The 9,430-nt window shown below is 42.8% G+C and overlaps 1 pseudogene; it reads left to right on the top strand.

Moving 5' to 3' along the window:
- The first annotated feature begins 6,990 nt into the window (after positions 1–6,990).
- Positions 6,991–7,122, top strand: LOC123126803 (uncharacterized; annotated as a pseudogene).
- Positions 7,123–9,430: the final 2,308 nt, after the last annotated feature.

The raw sequence follows: 9,430 nt of genomic DNA, 5'->3' as shown, positions 1-9,430 counted from the left end.
CCCATGCCAATAGTAAAATGCAACTCATATATACTCGATCTCGCAAAAAAATGCTATATATATTCCTAGGAAAGCATGAACACCTAATAGACGCAACAAATGCATGATTTTGTCAATAAAATAAATAAATATGGATAATCCATCTCTAATAATAGGCTTAGGCAATCGGTGATATGCGCTACAAATCTGATTAGAAAAATGGCCCTGCCTGACGACAAACGACAGGAACAGGTATAATTGTATGGCTTGTTTCTTATCTGTTCAGGCAGTATGTCAAATTCAGATATTTTCTTTCAAGTTTCTGAATGTAGTATGCATATTATAGTTTGTAAATCAATGATCCTTTTTATCCCTATTCTACTTTCTAGCGAGTTAGCTTCTCTCTGGTCAGTTGACATAACACACAATATCTCCGTGAGAAATTTGCATCATTTTGGTACTGAGAACCTGATTAACTTACTACAGAAGTTGCTTGCTCAGTCAACTTGTACTGTTAACTAATCTGATCACCTCTGTATTTCCGTACAACTACTGTCACAGAGGAACCTTCAGGGCAGACCTTGCTGCAGAACCAGCCGAGTAATGGTTACATCTCACCGGAGACAATGTCACTTGAGCAGATACATGACAACTTACTGAGCGACAACGAGGTTGTGAATGTGGAGCAACAGGATCTCATGAGCACGGTGAACTCCTTGTCCTGTTTGATTGGGCAAGCTGCTGCGGTTGCTCCTCCTCCTCCTCCTCCTCATGCTGAGCCAGCCCAAGTGATCAACGTGGCTCCTTCTGAAAGCAGCAGCGCCGGCAACCAGTTCTCTCCATGGATGGAGCTGCCGAGCTCAGCATGGGAACCATGATGATGAGATATTGCCATCTCTCTCTCAGTTATGCCCTTGAGTTGATTTCGGCCTCTCAGTTGGTGTAGCTGCCTTGCGCACATCACAAGGACGAAGGTTCGGCTGTCTTGACTTTTGATCTCGTCTTGATGATAAATGGATCTTATTAATATTATTATGTGTGTGTGCCAGTATATTTGTGGCACAAAAATATCAAACTGCTAGACTGTTGGTTATTGTAATGCAGACATGTTGTACTCTGTTTTGGTTCTGATAAACATTGCTACAAGGGATGATGATGTCATGGGACCTGAAAACCCAAACTTGTGTTCCTTTGGAGCATTGCTACACATTGCCAACAAAAACAGCCCAAGATATTGTTATCCTTGATATTTTGATTGCAGGGTATAGTTTTGAGCCCAAGAACACCGCAAGAGATCGTCGAGTTGGGGCAGCCATGGGAAGGTAGTCGTTGAGCGTTGTTAGAGCCGGTTGCCGCGCTCCCACATGATCCGACGAGACGCCAGCGGCCCTCTCCTCCTGTTGATCTTTATCACCCGCCTACCTTTTGCTTCTACAAACTCCACATCCCCATGTTTCGCATTGGTATGGGTTGGGTTCTCAAAGTCATAAGTATAAGAAAGGTTTAGATTCAAATCTACAAAAATTCATAAACACATCAGGCATCTTTGCAAACACAAGCATGTGAGCATGAGCAACAAATGGAATAGAAGATCTGCAATGACTATTTGTCTTTATTGATGGGGAACCAACAGTGTCAAAATGCTTACTGTTGGTCAAAGAAAAGATCACGTGTACAAAAGTTTCATGCTGTTTCAACAAATATTTGCAGATGGCATCACTTCCAGTAAGATTAGATGCTAGCAGTCTATTTCGATGTCAAAAGCTCCTTGATGATGGTAATTTCCACCAAGTGTTCAGTTGTTCTTGTCATTTGTGAACAACCACAAGTCATCTGTGGTCCAGCTATAATGAATCGAACATGTCTAACAAAAATCCAACGCTAGAGAGCCATGACGAACGAGCTTAATCATATGCGGTACGGGGCTAGCGGATCCTTGGACTGAAGCCCCTCATGGTACACCCCCCACGCGTAGCCCTCCAGTGAGAAGGGGCGAAAGCTGCATCCATCCTCATCACCGTCTTCAGAGACCTCCTCCTTCTCCTCCTTATCCACGTCGCCGCCCTCTTCGCCGGCACCAGAGAGCGGCAGCAGCGGCGAGACGATGCTGTCCAGGGGCAGTGTGATCAGCACGGTGATGGACAGGCGGGCTGGCTCCCCGCCCTCTTCACCGTCGCTGCTGGGGGCAGGAGTGGGGCGAGCCATGCCTCTCACTTTCTTCAGCTTGCCATTGCTCCACACCTAGAACACATCACAAAAGAAGCACGGCATCAAAAGGGGTGTTACTGCTACTGTGTAAAGACTGATTAAAAAGTCACTTTTCAGCAAAAATATACACACGATGATCACTCTTTGTATTCAAAAGACGAGGTCTCTGTGACTTTGTCTCTTTTTGTTATGTGGTTTTCAACCCAGTGTCGACCAATCATGCAGTTATGCAGACACGCGGCCTAATTAGCTGACCCGGTACAGGTTGAGTAGAGTGATGCAAAAAAAGACTTAGTTTTTTTTTAAACTAAAAAAAAGACTTAGAATTTGATGGCAGTAGAACAATCTCTTCTCTCCTATCCCACATCCTTTGTTTTTTGGTTTTGTTGATTATTACTGGTTTTTTCCTTGAGAACCAGCTGAACTGACCCACCTCTTATTGGCTAAATCATGTTTTTTTGGTAAGTCAATAAGTATATACCAATATTGTATTTTTAGTATTTAATCACATTAATAACAATGAAATGGCTGGCATGTGCATTGTATCAAGCAAAATGAAATAAATGCATATCTACTATTATGGCAAAATGCAAGTTGTAAAATCCGCGCGCCAATTTTCGCTCGCCAGCCGACAGCTGCATGGTGCCACACGTAATTTTTACCAACATGCGGGAAAAATGACGGCGGAAAAGCCATGAAGGTGGGGTGGCGGAGACGGCCCGCCGGAGCGGCGGACAGGGATGGGTGTGGGTGGGAGACCGGTGTAGTGTTGCTTGGCGGGCAGGTGCTCTGAGCGTGTGCGAGCAGGCGAGTTTTATAGCCGCCGCGGGTCCTCGCTTGGGCCCTGGCGCTGAGCGTGTGGTGGGCCAGCTGAGGGGGACCGGTCGTACCTGGACCGATAAGCAGGCCGGAACAAAGGCCTGCAGAACCGCTCCCTGGAAAGAGTGAGTTTTTTTCCACGCTGCAATGGAGGCCATAATGAATATTTATGGGAGATCTCGCAAGATATTCTGTGAGATTTGATTTGATATCAGCGCTTGCTGACTTGCCAAAAGAAAAGGATTTTAGGTTATTTTATTTGGGAAGAAAAAAATCACGTGCGGCTCCGCATCAGTGCAAATTCCTTGAGTACGTGCGCGATGGCCTCGATAAGAAAGTAATAACTCCTGCAGAAAGCAAATCGTTGGCCTCAGCTGTCGAGAGCCCACACGTGTAGCTGTAGGCTTCTAGAAACAACAGAGCCTTTTTGTTCACAACGCGACGCTGGAGCTGAACCATCGATCGGTATCGTTGCGTCCATCAGCCAAACCGAGAACGACTCGAGTCTTCCGTTGGATGGCAAAGAGCACGAGACATCTCACATCTATAGCACGGATTTTCTTCTGATCACACATTGACCTTCGAGCTCGAGGACACGTGCCATTCCGGCACGACACGACACTTTGTCAACCCGGTTAAACTAGTGCCGAATAGAGTGCAGCGTCACGCTTTTCTCACTTTATACACCTTTTTTGGTCATGGCTCTTGGATCATGGAAATGTGTAGTGCATATTATTGTCAACCCACAAGTGTGGTACATCTATTTAGAATATTGTGTGGCGATACCATGCTGTATCTGCTACTGTTTGATTATTATCGTTCGTGCATGCTTTGTTTTGTTGGCACCTAAACATATAAAATGGCTTTATCATCGGGGTTGAGATACTGCCACTGGCCACTAATTATAAAATGCAGGGGACAAAAGTTTCAGCGATAAGCATAAGACTAAGAGAAACCTTCGCCAGAAAACAAGCTTGTCGACAACTACGTGACACTCTTTACATTTGTTTTTGGTGTTATAGCTGGCGTGTTAGGTTGGAGAGCATCTTAATCTTATTTTCTTCCTCGTGTCCTATAGTATAGAGATTAATTCGAGGTTCTGCTCGCTCATTGTAGCCTAAATTGCACATTCAGAATACAGAAAATCTGTATAGTCTGTCTGTATTGCATTCAGAATAGAGAAAATCTCGATCGCCGCGAGTCATTGGAATGTTGCTACTTAGTACTAGTATGTTTTTCTCTTTCTTTCTTCTTCCCCTTTCTGTGTATACCGGCAAGTTTTTTTTTTCTGATGGAACTAACAAGGCCGCTGATCAGACAAATCATCTAAACATGGTGCGATGGGCCTAGAGACGGACGCAAGTACTGGACCACAAGCATGTAGGCCCATAAACACTCGAAGGCAGCTGGTACCTCGTGGCCCAATTGGCCTGCTTGCTTTAATTAACTCAGGTTGCTCTCCTACAACAGCTAATTGTACCACATCGGTTGTGTGGAATTAGATTAAGGATGACAGGGTATAAGAACAATATCACCGGGCTATGGAACATCGGCCTTGCGCTTGGGGCAATGATGCAACTAGTGAGGTTGGGCGTCGGGCGCTTCCTGTCGCCGTGCTAGGCCAGGCCCGGGAAAGGGTGACGGGCGAGCTTAGGCGATCACTTAAACCGATCTATAGCATTGTCCGGCAGAGAGCTCTCCCCAGCACCATTTGCGCCCCAATAGGCGTTCGCGCGCGGCTACATGGGTTGTGGCCCAATAGCACTGGGTCGCTCGCTCACCCGAATCTAGTTGCTTTCTAGCCCGGGAGTTCCTAGGAGGCGCCCTATACGCTGGCTAGGAGATCTAACACCCACTAGCCAGCAAGAATGGGCCGGCCCATTTGCATTTGCTTCGTCGGTCAAACTTTGACTTTTGCAAATCTATGTTTAAAAAATCAGAAAAATCTTGGAATCAAAAAATATTCTTAGATTTTAAGAAAACACAAATTTCAATTTGGTTCACGCATTTGAAAAGTTCATCAAATATGAAAAGTCCACAAATTTTGAAAATAAAGTACAACAATTTTGGGAAAAGAAAATCACAAATGTTAAAAAGGTCATCAATTTTGAAAAAAGTTCATTGAGTTGAAATTTTTTTGCTGATTTTTAAAAAATGTTGAAAAATTAGAAAATAGTTTATCAACTTTATATAAATTTCAATAATTTCAAAAAAGTTTCGTAAATTTTTTTAAAAAATCGTAAATTGGAATATTTACATGGGTTTTGGAAAAAAATCATCGAATTTAAATAAAAAAATTCCTAATTTCAAAAAATCATGAATTTCATAATTACAAATAAACATAAAATTAAATAACAGAACTCATACGGAAATTTTTAAAAAAGTTTAAAAAAGAAAAGAAAAAACAAAGCAACACTGGTCCAGGAAAAACAAAAAAAGAACGGCTGCCTATTGCACCCATAGATGGGCCAACCCGGTAAGAGCACCTTCATTGGCAGTTAACAAAATGTACATTAACGGGCGATGAAGGCGCCAAATAGGAAATGCCTGCTAGCTCTTTATTATTTTGTCGCCCACGTCGCCTGTTCGGTTCACTAATTTACCAGTTTTTTTAACAAAAAGGAAATGATAAAATATTTGTGTCTAGCAAAAGGTTCATATTTTTTTTGAGAAGTTCCCTAATTAAAAAAACTGTTCATGGGTTTAAAAAACTGGACAAAATTGAAAATCAATTTGAAGATATGGAAAAAGTTCACGAATATAAAAGTCATGATTTGGAAAAAATTCTAGAAAGTTCACAAAATCGGTGGGAAAACGAAAATGCACGATGCGAGCTTGTGTATTATTTGAGCGAGAAAGTATTACCCTACATGGACGTGTTACAACAAAACTCGCTTCTCCGGGAGGGAGGGGGGAGGGCGCGCCTTTTACCGAAAGCACCACAACCAACGCTTAAGGTGCCAAATAGCAAGATCACTAATTAAGGGGTAACCCTTGTAAACATCAGCCCACTTTTTCTCTGGTGCTAAGTGGCGTGCTTCATGTCACTACCTGGAAGTTTCCCTTTTTATAGATTTATTTTTGTTTCAAAACGGTTTATCTTTTGAACCGTGCGTCCAAATCACAAATTATTTTCACCGTTGATTTTCACGTCAATCTTCGAAACTATATCTCGTATTAATAGGTTTTGTTGAACTTTTTTTGACGAAAATCAGGAATAAAAATGATAAAATATAAATAAAAACAAATCAAATAAAAGGAAAAGGAAAAAAGCGGAACAAAAAATTGTCCAAAACCAAAAAATGGAAACCAGAAGCATAGTTGTGCCTTTTCACCCTTTTAAAGCAAGGTTGTGCTTTCTCCTTTTCAGGAAGCATAGTTGCACTTCTCGCGAAAGCACGGGATGTGTTTTTCCATTTTCAGGAAGCATAGTTGTGCTTCCCCGTAAAAAGGGAAAAATCACAGCTCGTGCAAGTGTAGGTTATGCTTCTCGTGCAAGCACAAGTTGTGCTTCTCAAGGAAGCACGAGTTACGTTTTTTCTCGTAGAAGTACATGATATGCTTCTTGCGGAAAACACTGTTTTCCAAAAAAAAAAACATCAAAACCTAGATAACCGAGGCAAAAGCTAATAAAAGTATTTAAAAATTCTAAAACGCTAAAAACCGTAAAAAAAATCAAAATCTAGAGGGAGTGCCAGTGCGCGACATGTGGCGGCAGCTGAGTGCATCACTTGGTGCTCTCAAACAAAAAAGACCTTTGCGAGAGTCCCCAGAGATACCGTTAGTTAGTTGCTCCCATCAAATAGGAACCAGCCCGCCCAAGTGCACATGCATGAAAAGCTCAAACCGAAGGGAGCTAGTACCTAATTAACTCGGTCTGTTGCTATGTGGAAAGGTGAGCTAATTGTATCACATCGGTTGTGCAGAAATAGTTTGACGATGATCCGGGGTATAAGAAAAAGATCTTCGGGCTTTGCCACATCCATCTTTGCACTTAGAGCAATGACGCAGCTAGTGAGATTTCATGAGAGGCGTTAATTGCCGGTTGAAAACTATTTCAAAACCCCCTCTTTGGCTCTCATTGGCCATTGAGAATTTTTGGAAGGGTTCCAAACATTTTTCTTGCTCCAAACATTACTCGTTACACTCTTTTTGAGTGGGAAGTTATCCGATTAATGCCCAAGCATTGGGCAAGAAAGAAAAATTGTAGCTGGTTTCAAGCTTTGCATGAAGACTCTAGGGATAATACCTCGCGAAAGAGAAGCTTTTCTCTCTAGTTTGATGTGGTGTCAAGCATTTTTCCCCTCCTGTAGCGCGAGAGGCAAAACCGCAAGCGACTGCGACACTCACGTCAAGCGTCGGCGAGGCTGACAGTTCCTCTCCCCTCCGTCCGCCGCGGCAACGTGAGCGAGGGAGAACCCCGTTTCTCCGCTTTCGGCTTGTAGATAGGGTTAGGGTTAGGTTTCACGGTGGCGGTGATGGCGCCGTGTCAGAATAAGGTGATGCGGTTCCACCTCCACCATGACGTCTTGTGGCGCGGCGTGAAGGATCTGGCAGCTTAGTCTTCTCGATGCTCATGCACGACGGCGGGATTTGTTTTCTCGTGGCATCAGCGCTTGGAGGATGGCGGAGACGTGATAGGGAGTTCGTCAACTGGGATTCGATCCACTAAGACTTCGCCGATCCAAACGGAATCGTCAGATCCGGGTAAATTCCTAACATACTATGGGGAGGTTAGGATGCTTCTACCGGTGGTGCCATCCGCTTGTGCATGGGCGGAGCTCGTTTGAACTTGTGGCATATCCAACATCGACGGCTCTTTTCTACAGGGCGATGATCCGACAGGATCGAGGACCCGCGACTTCCTATCCGCCACCAACATGGAGATGCTGGCTCCGGCAGTGGAGCATCGGTGGAGGCGCGCCACCGGCCTGTTCTGGAATATGGAGGCAGATAACTCCCTTTGGACCTTGTTGTAATTTTCTTCCTTGTTGGGGTTGTTTGTATTGTTGGTGTTGCTAATAGATCTAAGATTTTTTTTGCAAAAAAGGACAAAAAATGGTGTGGTGTCTTTTTGCCTTCCATTCATCATGTGATTGGACTTTGGGAATCATGTAAAACTTATTCTCCCGTTCTATAAAAATATGGTAAGCTTAAGCGTACTCTTAAAAAAAACTTTACACCTAACCAATGGTACCCAATTATAGTAGTCTAATCCTTGGTGCAAAGAAGGCATGTAGATTTTATTAGAAGTTAAACGGTGCAATGTTTGATTAAACTTATAGAAACTAAGAACTGAAATATCACATTAGTATCATGAAGTACACAATAAAAATATTTTCACATTGTATATTTTATAGTAGGAGTTCATAGTTTTTTTCCCTATAAACTTGAACAATCTTTTCAAACAATCTTTTCGTTGTTTTATTTCAGACGAAAATTATACGACCTATTTTCAAGCATGGATAGAGTTCTATTTGTTCCAAACAGAAGTACTCCTGGACGAGCACTACACTGTCCAAAAATGGACGAATTTTATTCGGGTACTTCTAAGCAAAGTTTAATACTCCCTTAGTCTCATAATGTAAGATGTTTTTCAAGCTAAAATAGCTTGCAAAAAGTCTTATAGTGTGGGACGGAAGGAGTACAAAATTGCTGATATCTCTGGCTGCTAAACAAACATGAAGTTGGCCCACAAGTTCACCATTCCTATGAAGTGTACTTTCCGCAATTCAATTATGAGTAGCTAAAGTTACAATGTACTCCCTTCGTCTTGAATTAGTTGTCTTAGTTTTATATAGACACAGATGTATCTAACACTAAAACACACACGGTTTAATTCCCTAAATGTACAATTCTACCTGAATGCGCCATGCTCAACCATAATGTCGAATCTAAACCCCAGACTGAAACCTAGAGGAACTGCTCCTCCGGCAGCAGTGGCACGCACACGGTTTGCCTTACTCTGGCAAACTTTTCCCATCCCATGTAGTATCGACCTTTCCTAGTCCGCTAAACATTTTAGATGATTTATTAATCAGCACAGCTATAAAAGAAGATGAAGAAGAAAGAAAAATGAAAAAAAGGAAGGAGAAGTAGCACAGGTCTCACGTTGATAGGTACAAGAGCTACAGCATTGTTTTTTCAGTGAAAATACAAAAGCCACTGCATAAAATAGAACGTGGTGCCATGGGCCGAGAGGCGGCACAAATCTAGCCATATTACTGGTGCACCGGGAGGCTCAAAGCGAAGGGCTGGTAGCTGATGGCCCAATGGGCCTTTCTGTTTTAGGTAACTCAGGTCGTGTTTTTCAGAACAATTAACTCAGGTTGCTGGTGGGTTAATTGTACCACATCGTTTGTGTGCAGAAATAGTTTGAGGATGACCTGGGTATAAGACGGAGATCTCTGGGCTATGGAACACC

Source organism: Triticum aestivum, chromosome 5D, assembly GCF_018294505.1.
Source record: "Triticum aestivum cultivar Chinese Spring chromosome 5D, IWGSC CS RefSeq v2.1, whole genome shotgun sequence".
In the NCBI taxonomy this organism is placed as follows: domain Eukaryota; kingdom Viridiplantae; phylum Streptophyta; class Magnoliopsida; order Poales; family Poaceae; genus Triticum; species Triticum aestivum.
The sequence above is the reverse complement of the archived record's forward strand: the minus strand, read 5'-3'. Positions and strand labels throughout refer to the sequence as shown.